The sequence below is a fragment of the Python bivittatus genome, unplaced genomic scaffold (genome assembly GCF_059951505.1).
Source record: "Python bivittatus isolate LINGU-HERP-01145 unplaced genomic scaffold, Pbiv_v1 ctg000220_np1212, whole genome shotgun sequence".
NCBI lineage: Eukaryota > Metazoa > Chordata > Lepidosauria > Squamata > Pythonidae > Python > Python bivittatus.
In genome coordinates, this window is record NW_028277048.1 from 30,090,064 (window position 1) to 30,103,444 (window position 13,381).

Genomic DNA, 13,381 nt, shown 5'->3' on the forward strand with positions numbered 1-13,381 from the left:
GATTTGTCTGCTAATATTGATGTTTGCCTGATAAAGCACATTTAAATGTGTTAGGCTACTTACATTTCTTCCTCCCCGCCTTCTCCAAATTTCATAATTATGGTTTGTGAACCACAACAGATTATTTCCAGGAAACACTGCCAAATTCCAACACTAGTCATTAATACTCATTCAGATTTGTTGTGTTATCTCAAAAGAAAACACTTTCTTCTCCCTATTTCTTAGCAAATATTTGACCCAGTAGGCTTAATCCTCCTATCTCAACAATAGAAAAAGACATATGTAAGACCTGAGATACCTGGAATTCTCCATCACTGCCTTCACTTTATTCTTTTTATCCATCCTTCCTCATCTTGATGCTCCCCCACTACAGTGGAACAACCAGAATTCTCAGCTGTTGAAATTCTGGGAATTGCAGTCCCCAGTTAGAAAATGGAAAAGGCTATTCCAACAGTTAAAAGCATTCACTTTTCCAAGTCCAAGAGCTGAAGTGTAATATCCCATCTCCAAATTTACGATGCAAGGTGCCTTGCCATTGAATTCAGCTGACCATACCATTTGCATGTAAAGGCAATGCAGTGGCAAAACGCCCCTATAAGGAAAGGAGATATTCTGAATTTTATACCTTATACATGTACTTCTGTTTTCCCTGTTAAAGTGATAGCTAGATGAACATTCCCATCTTGGGCTCAGGGTAGATAACAAAGTTCTCATCTAAGCTTGTTTAAAGCAAACAAAAATCTTACAACATATTATATGAATTTGGGAGAGAAAGAGAGTTATCAGCTTCCAGAGAGCACTATTAACTGAAATGAATGTGCTAGTTGGATAGGATAGGGAGAGGTATTTATTATTCTGCAGCAACAATGTACAATAATATGCTCCAAAGTGTTCTCACCTCCCAGTTGGAACACTCATGTTTGAGAGTTCCAACTAGCTACTTTGTTCTCCAGTAAACTATAAATTATATATAAACAGGATGGACTGCATATACAGTATATGCATTCTAATTGGGAATGTTTGTTCTTTATTTAATGCCTGCCTGCCTGCCTGCCTGCCTGCCTGCCTGCCTGCCTGCCTGCCTGCCTGCCTGCCTGCCTGCCTGCCTGCCTTTCCTTCCTTCCTTCCTTCCTTCCTTCCTTCCTTCCTTCCTTCCTTCCTTCCTTCCTTCCTTCCTTCCTTCCTTCCTTCCCTCTCTTTCTTTTCTTTCTTTTCTTTCTTTTCTTTCTTTTCTTTCTTTTCATTTCCCAAACCTTGGACTCAACACAAAGTTACACCATTTAGGATGTGGAGGCCTACTCTTGTTTCTCAATGCCCCCATTTTGTTCTAATTCTGTTGCACTTGCCACTCAATGCACCCTCCACATTCATGATTATGGGGAATTATATGGATTTCTTGGTGAATATGCTGCTTTTGTAAAAGAATGTAAAAGGTCCCTGAACTGTGCAGCATTCAGCTGGAGATGAATAAAGTAAGTGTGGAAAGAGAAAGATATCAGAATTAACTTCCCCAAGCTAGTACTCTTCAGGGCTTTAGCTTCCACAAACCTGGCTAAGGTTCACTGGCATTTTTCTAAAAGTCTGGAGGATACCAGGTTGGAGAAGGCTATGTGGACAAAGGGAATAATAAATATCTTTGCCTAGTACAGGAGTAAGAAAAAGTTGGACATTGGAGAGCTTGGAGTATAATTGTCAGCCCAACAAATAGACCAGGCAAAGAATCCAATGCCATGTAGGTCAGGGCTACTTTTGTTGTAACAGCTATAGTAGCAGAATCTTCCAATCTGAATGTGTTTACCCCTCCCTCCCTTTATCATTGGGTGAACTAGGAAGAGGCTTGTCTGAGACTTTTTCTCAAGTTAGTTTCTTGGGCTGGGTTCAAGTCCTGCTTATCTGACACTGCCTTGGTAGCTGCTCTTCCTTCTGTCCTTCAAGGCCATTCCCCATTCCCTCTACAATAATAAATTTCTATCAACACAATGTTGTCATACAGAGTTAAGGAACATGATCTCTAGCTGAAAGAAAAGCATATTCTGAAAGGAGACACCACTTTTATATGCAAAAAGTGCAACTAATATGCATAAAATTTGCCTTAGTTGTGCTAAACGGTTGGGAAAAAACAGCTAACTAAGCATGTTATTTTAGCCACTGTTGTAGAGCTGGTGTTCTCTCTCATCTAGGAAACATGGGATTGGATCAAAGACTGAAGTTAAATTCTTGCTTAGCCATGAGACATGCTAAGTAATCTTGGGCCAATCACTGTTCTTGGTCTAGTCGACCTGACAGGGTTGCTGTGAGGAAAATGCAGTAAAGCCTACATATATAACACTGATTTTTTGGAGAAAAGGCAGGAGAAAAAGAGGTAATCCCCATGCCTTCGATGACCTTAGTTAAAATGATGACTCCGTGTTTTTAGTAAAAGCATTAAACATTCCCTGTCCAGCAAATAAAATTATGCTAATTTGCCATTTTGGGAGTACATTATGCAAATTGCCACATTTGCATACACATTATTGCTATTAATCATTTCTATGGCACTTTCAAGATGCTAATGTTTTACAGTGCTCTTCCTAGACATCTTTATGACAACCTGGGATAATGAATTAATATTCCCATTTTATAGATGAAGCAGTGAGGGTAAGAGACAGCTATGACTCACAGCAATTCTTGGCCACAGAAAGATATGAACTCAGCTTCAGTCCCCTTAGGCCTTGTATTTTACTCTACATATTTATCTGTGTCACACAATTAATTTGGAATTCTTATACAGAGTGTTAATTTTTTTTTTTAAGTCTCAAAATGATTGTGACTCATTTGAATACTTTCCCCTAGTCTTCATCTTCCAGGTGTTCTAGGGCTCCAACCCACAGAATTCCCATACATCATACAGAAGGATGAGTTCTAACACATGTGAAAGCACTAGGTTGGTGAAACATTAAGAACATTAAGAGGAGTGCAGTGAATAAAGGTGCAAGAGCCTGAACAGATTTGTCTCTATTCCTTTTCCTTTGGACCCAGCAGAATATACTTTCTATTTTTGCACATCACACCAAGAATGTATTAGATAGTAGTAACACTGCTACTGCTGCTGCTGCTGGTGTATGACGGCAGCGCCGATAACATCAGCATTGTCTTAAGATGAGCAAGTTCCACTACTTGCTTAAAGACCGGAAGTCCCACTTGGAAAGCTAGTCACTAAAAAAAATTACCCTCGTACTCTTTTACAGTCCTGAAAATCTGGTAAAATTTTCTAATAAAATAATGATTTCTAATAGAGATAACTGTCAACCCACTGTGGTGTAAGCATGGCAATTTTGGGATTACCTACTCTTGCAAGTCTCTGCTGCTAGGGAACTAATAGCCTGCAACGCTTGAGTTCTTGGGGGGGGGGGCTTTATTCCTCAGATTCTCAGGAAAGTTCAGTTACACTTAGGAAGACAAGGATTTTTTTTTCAAAGTATTATTATGCCTTTCCTCCTCCAATTTCTTAACCTTTACTTCAAGTGCTGAAATGGGGATAATGTAATTTAAGTTTTTCTTTAGGGCCAAGGCCAACTACCACAGGTTGCTGAAGAACAAGATGCTCTAAGTATTCAGCTGTCATAATGGATAGCAGTTTTTAAAAATCATAAACCTCAAATGTGGAGGGGAGGATAGGGTGAAGGGAAGATGGCTTCATTCTGTACAAGGCCATTGAGATGCCAAGAGGGACACAGGCTGGTAAGGGAGGGGGGCTCACACCATAAATACACATTTTATTCAAGGTCTTTGCCATCATCAGCCTTTCTCAGGGGGGTGGAGCTGTTTCAGGCAGTGAATGTCTAATTGCCAGCCAGCTGCCTCTGGGGTGTCCATGATGGATGGATCAGAAGCACAGGTGCAAAAGGTTGCATCACTAAGTCATTTCCTTCTTGCATGCTCCCCTCATCTAAATTCCCCAACCCCCGGTCCTCCATCTTAGCTGCTAAAAGAGAAGTCCCCCACCTTCACCTCCATCCATGTGGCACAGATCTGGGAATTGCTGGTCATAAGATGGGCCTATAACAGGAAGGTTCGGGGGGGAGGAGCTGGTGAGATTGAGGAGAATATTTATGAATTTATTCATGGCCTGCTGCCTACCCAAACCAGCTCTATGGAATATGAATTCACCAAACTCTTCTACTGTTGCTTCTTTAAAAAAAAACAAAAAACTTATGGTCAAGATTCTTATCTCACACAATACACCTTTGAACCAAATACATTTGCTTTTCTTTCTCTCCTTCTTTTAAAAGGATAAAGGAAAATATTAAATTAATGTTAGTACTTCAAACACCCTACAACTCAGAAAAAAAGAATATTACTCTTGTTCATTCTGCAAGCAGCAATGGCAATCGGGCAGAGGAGGTTGCCATCCAAGAGAGATTGTTGCCACACTAAAAACACCAATATGGTAAAAGTACCAATCCAAACTGAGGGAGCAGGAATGTAAGAAACAAGGAAACAATGATAACTCAGCAAAGAATTCTGTAATAGCCTTTTCTCTCTTACTGAGGCTTAGCAATCATAATAAATGCCTTTAGAGCTTTGAGACTAGAATATTCTGTATGGGTCTGCCTTTGACGATGGTTTTGAAGACTCAGCCAATGCAAAATGTCTCCAGTAACTTCTCCAGTGATGATGGGAAATGATCAATTCTGTAGTATCTTTATTAGCACCTATGACACTTAGGAGCCAGTTTGGTCTAGTGGTTAAGGCACCAGGCTAGAAACCAGGAGATCGGGAGTTCAAGTCCTGCCTTAGGCACAAAGGCAGCTGGGTGATCCTGGGCCAGTCACTCTCTCTCAGCCCTAGGAAGGAGGCAAGGGCAAACCACTTCCATAAAGCCTCGCCAAGGAAACTGCAGGGACTGGTCCAGGCAGTCGCCAGGAGTCAACACTGACTTGAAGACACCAAAAAAAAAGAAGAGAGAGAGACAAATCCAGTACCATTGAAGAACTCAAGACCTCCATTGTTACAAAATCTCAAAATCTTTGTTGCAAAAGATGTGTTCAACAAGCTGATCTACTTACTATGCTCCTGCTTTCTTGATCCACTCAACCACTCTTTTGTTCACTGAAGCACATGGAGAAGGTAATTCCACAAGGTTCAGTGTTAGTCTGGAGGAAAAGTCCACTGCCAGCCAAACTCCTCAGCCATACCCAGAGAAGCTCCAGTCTGTTTCCCTTGTCTTCTTCATGAACTTATGTGTGGTCTCTTACACATAGAATATTTAATACTTAGGATTTTCAGATTTATATCATATTCCAAATTATGATTTCTTAAGGGAAGAGGAGAAATGAAGAATTAGGGAAGGAGTATAAAATGTGGCTGCAAGTTGGAAACTGCAAGTTGGAAACTCATCTTAAAAACTCAGCACAGTGCCCTTCAGTTATGGAAAAACCTTCCTTAGAGCAGACACCCCAAATGCAGTTTACACATTGCTCTGGTAAAGTAGCAGCTACTGCTGTAGTCCCATTCAACCAAGGATACAAAACCAACAGCTTTTCCATACATTTGGTGGGGTCCAGATATCCTCCAAAAGTTGTCCCTGGATTATAAATTTTAATGTGACAGAAGAGGAAAATTAATAAGTAGGTGGGTAATAATCATGTTAATTGTTCTATAGTTAATTTAATTGACATCAAATCAAATTTTTATTCCAGCCTCATCTAATTTTTAGGCCACGGTTCCTGCCACATCACTCAAAATCCAAGCATGGCCCTTAACCCAAAAAAGAGCATGCATTCTGCCATTCAATGCAGGATAAAAAAATAAGTTGGGATTTCAACAGGAATAATTTATCACCACACTCTGGGATTTCCTTGTCAGGAATTAGCAAAGCCATCCCTAAATATACAGCATACTTGTCCTTGCAGTTATCATGGCAACATTGCACAGCCAATAGTACCAAAGGCCACAGAGAGATCTAATATGATCAATAAGGCACAATTTCCTTTATTGATTTCTGTGGGGAGACTCATTAGCTCAGGCCACTTGCACATCCTTTAGTGCCATATATTGTGGGACAAATGCTACACTGGAAAGGGTTGAAGAAACCAATAGGTGTGCCTGAAGTTGCATAGCAATAGAAGGTGGTATATAGAATTCCTGATCAAGATGTGCAACAAGTTTTTTGTTTTTAAGTGAGACTGAACCATCATATATTCAATATGTCCTTTTCTGATCTCCACAGCAAGCAGGGAAATTGCAGACTCCTGCGCTACTCTTGGGAACTCACCACTCCAGCGTGATTCTTGATCTCTCTTTTTCAGTAACTCTCAAATGCACATTGGTCACTGACTATCCCTTCTTTGTACTTTGCTCATTTAGGCTGGAATTTCCCCAAGTTTCAGTGTATTTTGCAGAAACTGAAACCTTTTCAAATTGAGCTTTTAATACCGAATCTTAGATCGGATGCTTGATACAAGCTTCCTGACAATGGGGGACCATCAAGCAATGCTTCGGTGACCACAGTTGATGACTAGAGGATGAGCTTAATCAACCAATGGTGCTTTTTGCAGAACTGATGCTGCTCCAGCACAAAGAAGTATAATGGCCTCAAAGTTTGTTTGCTTGTTTATTGCATACATTTATATGACCCCCCTATTCCACAAATTCTGGGTGGATTACATTATATTGGTAATACCTTAAAGCATCACAACTCATATATTATGCCACGCTGCATGCTGCCCCCCCCCCCCCCGCCACAGATGCCTCCAGTTCAGTAACATTTTTCAGTTAAGGTTTATTGGAAGAGAAAAGTTTTCACTGCCTTCCAAAATGTTATTAAGGAAGGGGCCATCCTAACCTCAGGGCAGGCTCTTCTAGAACAGGGGAGCTGCTGCTCAGTGGGCTTGCTTCTGGGATGCCCCAAACTTCATGGGGGGGGATACTCAGCCTACCCCCTTGACCAGGATATAGTAGATGGGCAAATGGTCCCAAAGGTAACAAGGACCTGAACTATAAAGAGCTTTATAGGTAATGACCAATACTTTGAATTGGACCCAGAAGTCAACTGGTAGCCAATGCAGCTCCCATATTATTCGTATTATTCTATCAGTATTGAGCAGTCAGCATATGGACAGCTGCATTTTGTACCAGCTGTAGCTTCCTAACTGTCTTCAAGGGTAGCCCAAGTAGAGTAAATTGCAGTAATCCAGCCATGAGATAAGGGCATGAATAACTGTTGCTAAAGCCTCCTGATCCAGAAAAGTTGGCCAAAACACCTCTTGATTATGACTTCCATCTGCTACTTGAGGAGGAGCCATGAGTCCAGGAGGAGCCACAAGCTGCAAAACTGCTCATTCAGTAGTGCTACCCAATCCAGAATCAAATTTCTGGAACCTGAGGACTTCTGAATAGACAGCATTTCCATCTTGTTGGAGTTCATTCTAAGCCTGTTTGGTTTCATCCAGTCTCTCACAACCTCCAGACATTAGGTCAGATCTTCCACCACATCTGTTCAGCATGAGTTAACATCAGATACTGGTGGTACCTCACTCTAAACCAATGGATGACCTCTCAACAATTTCATGTAGATGTTGAAAAGGATAGGGAGAGGGATGAGCATTGGGGCACTCTACACTGAAGTGGCTAAGGGCCCAACCTCTCCCACCTACTAACACCAATTGGAACTGCCCATTCAGAAGGAGCACAATCATTGCAGAACAATGCCTCCAACTCCCAACCCTTGCAGATAGCCCAAAAGAATACCATGGTTGATGATACTGAACATGACAAGATCAAGCAGGACAAGAAGGGAGTCATTCCCCCCATCTAAATTCTCTCTCAGATAATCTACAATGGTGTTTCTCAAACTTTTTTCACTGTGACCCCCTTCAGACCTTGTTCTTCTCCTGTGGTCCCTCTTTCCAGGTCCCATTACCAGATACAGACATGGGACAATACAGTAACTGGTGCTTTTTCTGGCATCAGCAAGACAGTATTTGCAGTATAATATACTTTGCTTTTCTGTGATTCCCTTGGCATGTGCTGTGGCTCCGTTACAAGATTTTCACCTGTGGCCTCTTTGAAATATCCTAGGGCCCCCAGGAAGCCATACTGCCCCCGGTTGAGAACCACCGATCTACAAGACCAATATGTATAGTTTCCATACCATGCTCAGGCCTGAACACCAACTGGATGCATCCAGAAAATCTGCTTCATCCAGGGCTCCTACAACTGCTGCCCCACCATCTTCTCAGCAACCTACTCTAAAATGAGAAGATTGGAGACAAGCCTGTAGTTGACCATATAGGCTGGGTTAAGAGAAATCATCTTGAGAAAGGGGCACATCACCCCTCCCTCACAGGAGCATTTCTACCACCCAAACTCAGCACCTCATCTCTTTCCTTGCAGCCAAAACCAATGAGGAAGGCAAGGATCAAGCTCACAGGGGGAGGGCTTATTTCACAGAGAACCCTGCCAATTGCTCAAAGATCATAGGTTCATACAAATCCCAGATGTTCTTGTAAGGTATCAGCCCTGTCATACCATCAGCTTCAGCCCAATCAGCCTCTAATTCCTCCAATAAATTATGAGTGCTTTTGTTTATAAGGAGCTTGGCAGAATTCTAGGCTAGATAAAAGGGACAACTCTATTGTTTCCATTTGTGACAATTTATTAAATGATGTTAGTAATAATATATGACATATTCAGCAAAAGGGAATTAGTGTTCTTTAAAGAAAAACTGGGTTTGCATATGCTTACCTATGGTTAGGTGAATCTTGATTTACTGGATTAACTCCATTTTTTGTGACACATTGAATCATAAGACCAACTAAGGAGGCTGGGTTTGCATAATATCTAGGTTAAGATGTGGTTGGCTAGCTTGTAGCTCAGTGTGTTGCATGAACACAGCTCAAGTGAAACACAGATAGAATAGCACATTAAAATTACCAGGAACCTGAAGCTTTGAAGATATTTGCCTAACTCATTTTATACAGGGGACTTCCAAACAGAGGTCTGAAAGCAAGGTAAGTTCATTAAACAGACGTATCTAGGAGGATGATTAATTTTATTTTGGATGAACTGATAAGGCATCTTTCAGATGCTTTCTTTGGTATCTGTATATCATAAATCTGAGGCATATAAGCCTGACTGAGATGTGTATTTGGTTTTACTGGTTCTTTGCTTAGAGACAATAGCCCAGCAAGAAAGAGAGTATCACTAGACTCCTTAGACTGCCCACCCCATAGCAACCGAGGCAGCAGCACCTGACTATCACAAGCTGTGAAGGCCCAAATCAAAACAACGGCCTACTTGCTCGTATTTAGGGTCCAAGAGCTTATCTGAGGGGACCAACAAGACAGCTAAATCCAAGTAAAGCTGTGAACACTCTTTTCTTGAAACTCTTCTAAATTCCTTTCTCTTCCTCAGAGAGTTCTTCCAAGACTTGTTAGTTTCGCTCATGCAATGGCAAAATATTTTAGGGCTTTTCCCCAACTGCCAAGTTCAAGTGCTACCCACCTATACTTGAACTGGCAGAAAGTTGTATCAGCATAAAATTTACTGCCCCCGTTATTACTCCTATTTCGCTTTTCTGACCTCTCCTGCCTTGACTGTTATGTTCTCACCAAATGATGCTGTCTAGATTAAGCTTTGTTGTCCTCTCTCTTCTTTAATGTCACCAACCAAAAGAGAAAATGTCTGCAAATCACAGCCCTGCTGTAGAAATGAGGTGGGTCTAATTGCAGGACTCTATCCATCTCTAATGGAATGTCTAACAGTTTCTAAGAAAGTAGAGGAGGAAACAGGACTGTTGTCCAGGGAAGAAAGAAAGCATGAGAGAGACTCAGAACAACTCCCCTTAATTACGCTAGGTGTGTGTTGAACACATAATTGCTCTGACCGGCTTTCAAGACTCTGTTACATTATCCTACTAGCAATAAAGATCTTTCTAGAAATCCAAGTGGTTCTTGTTTCCTGAATTTGCAGGACTTGGCACCATCACCTCTAGGACTTCTTCTATGCCCTTCCTCCTACACTCCATTCTGTCACAAACTAAACTAACTAAAGTAAATAAATCGACATATATGATCAGTCAGGGAGTGAGCAGACTCATAAGCAACACCTTTAGGATATCTCTCCCCTTCCTTTCCTGATTTTGTATAGACAACAAATGCTGCCTTGCGGAATCCTCCATGTTCCGTTTGAGAGACAACTGGGATGGGGGGTGGGGATTGCTCCCATCATTCCGCTCCTATACTATTTTAGCCTTGCCCTAAACCAGTGAGTATCATTGAGTTAAAGCACCAATTGCTTCCACCATGCCACAGAAAATGTAAAATAGCTGCATCCACACGTCATAATGTGCTATAAGGACAGAAGGGCAGTTGTGGCAGGGAATCGTCTGCATGCAGCTAAAGCAGGATGGCAGAGCCATGCTAAGGGAACCCGTGCTATATTTCACTATTGGGCAAATCCAAAGGACCACTATGGCCATGATTTTAGGCAGACAGGAGCAGATGAGGGTGGCTGGGACCAGATGGGAACAGGTGTGCCCACATCAGCTTCATCTCATCTACTATTGAACCCCTGACTTTCCTGTGATGCAATTGGTGGTGAAACAACAGATTTTACACACCTTGTGGCTGTCACTCGATGTTGTCAACTTAAGGGGGAAACACTGCTTTAACACCAGTACAACTAAGCCTGTCTTACTCATGCGCTGGGGATGAGATGAAGGCAACATCTTGGGGACATGGCAGAAAAAAGATGTTGCCAGAGTGTGTTTGTGTTCCTGTTAGGGTATAAGTAAGAACATATCTTAAGCCAGAGGGTCATTTCAACCTGATCCTGCAGCATCTGAGATTCAGGATTAATCCCACTTCTCTTTGAACAGATTCATTTCTGCTGTTATCAGGCCATCGGTCAGTGAGAATCCTCCTTTCTTCCTGTTAGGGATAAATGATTAATATATTGTTTTGATATTATTCTGTATCTATTTTAAAACTCTGAATCTTTTTTATGAAAGCACTATGGATAACAATGTTATGCTTGCTTGAAGCACACTTTGCATGTGGTGCAGACAGAACAGGCAACCTTTTTAGAATGAGAATGTTACATTACCACCTCCCCTCAGAATCTTTCAAAGGTAAAATCAGGCAAGGCATAGAGCTGATATACACATTCTCATACACATATACATACACAATAGCTATTCTAAGAGGTCTGGAAAGGATTTGACCGTGATAAAAAATCATTAAACAGCCAGATGGCAGAGAAAGGCTAATGCAGCTTCTGAGATCACGGGCCATGGAGAGAGCAGCCTATGGCCAGAAGTTGCCCAAAGGAGTGCTATGTATGCTACTATAATGGCACATGGGAATGACCTTGGGAGGAGGAAGAACTGCAGCCTAGACAATGGTCTGATAAACAAAATTTGAGTCTGAAGGAGGAGAGGTGGTGAAGGCATCTCAGAAGGGACCCTCCCTAGTTTTCTGGAGAATAAAAGGAAGGGATAGGAGGGGTACTTTCAGACTTGTAAGAATCTGTTAATATAACCTTACAATAGAGCTAATACTCCTGGGTGTGCGTCTTGTCTGGACTACCTCACAAGGCCGAGCACTACCTTGCGTTCCTGAGGGAAAAGTAGGATATAAATCAAATACATAAACAAGCAAACCTTCCTAGGGTGGAGACTTACAAATCAACCACCATATTGGAAGGGAACCCAGCACTGCTCCACATTTTTGTCAGCAGCATGAAAAACTGTAGGAAACCAGGAGTAATGAATGTCAAGGGTGGCCTGGTTGCCATAACATGTTACAATTATGGTGAGAACAGACAGGTTCCAGGGACAGTTGTTAAGGCCAAGATTTCAGCAATATAGGGTTGATCCACTCAATCAGGTTGTTCCAGAACAAGTACAAGCTAATTGTTTCTCAGGAGCAGAAATTCACGGTCATCCTTTTTTCTTAATAGGTTGACTGAAGGACAGCTTTTAAACAAATTTGCTGATGGAATGGGGTAAGGTGGACCTCTTAAAACAAAAACAAAACAAAAACCAGGAGAAATTAATAAGAGTTTGGCCAGTTTCCCCTTATAGTCCGGTGACAGAAATAAAGGAGAAACTGTAATATTTTCTTTCCTTTCTTGTTTACAAGTTGACTAATTAAATGGTGAAATGGTAGATCTTTCTTCTTCTTTTTATCCAAGTAAAGTTAACAAGAATCCTTCCAGCTTCCTCTTCTAGCCCAAATGGATTTAACCTACACTCAAACTGAGACTGGTCATATCTCCCCCAATACACTTTCAGCCATAGTATGCCAGGGGCAAATTCAGAGGTGTCAAAGAGTAATTGCCCATAAAATTTACACTGCACCCAGTAGTGATCAAGACATTGCTTACAATAGAGGAAGTACAATATTTTGGGAATCAAGAATCACACTGAAGATTTTCCATATTTGGCAGGACCAAGGACCACAGTGTCTAGCTGAAAATATATGTGAGCAGAGTTACATCATACATATTGACAAGTGGGTGGGTTACACCATACATAAAAGCAAGCTCAATTTGGGGAGGGGGAATATTTTTATGCTTTATTTTATTTTTAGAAAATGAGCTTAAAATGTGTTAGGTTTGTCACCTTGAGCTCCTACAAGTAAGGTGGAATATAAACCAAATAATATACCCACTCCTTGTTTAGCAACCACAATATGTTCCAGTGACTTTGTCATTAAGTGAAATGGTATCTAAGCAAATGTGACAGAGAGAGAGAGAAACATGCTGCAAAGATTGCCGGCTGCCACCATCTCATTCAGATAAAGTTCTCTTGTGCAGCTTTGCCAGTGTTACTCTCACTCTGGTGTGCGCTGTTGTCAGGCGGGCGAAATTTGGTTGTAAGTGTAATTGGTTGGAAAATGATTTTTTTGCTACCGTTTATTACCATCATACTTGTGAATGGTCGCTAACCGAGGTAGTCACTAAACAAGGAATGGCTATAATAATAATCTAATGAAGAAGAAGAATAAATAACATTCTAGGGCTTACGAGAATATTGCATAACAATATTATTGTGTCGTACGTAAGAATGACATGAAAAATTGAGTCAACCAAACAAAATTAAGGGGCAAAAGTGCCATCAAATTCAGCAGCAGAGGCAGAAGAACCTCTGAGAGCCTTGAAAAAGTTGTCAGAGAGGGACACATGTTTACCCATCCCTGATTTGCAAAGATGAATGTTTAAAGATCACTTTTATCACATTTGATTGCTGTATGCACTGTTTAAATCTTATAAGGCATTATATATTTCCTTAAAGACTAATAAATGTGTTACAGTAGTCTTTAACATTCCACAAGACACTGCAGCTTTGTTTGGACAGAGAGGCCCTTCAGACAATCAGTCGTGCCATGGTCGCCTC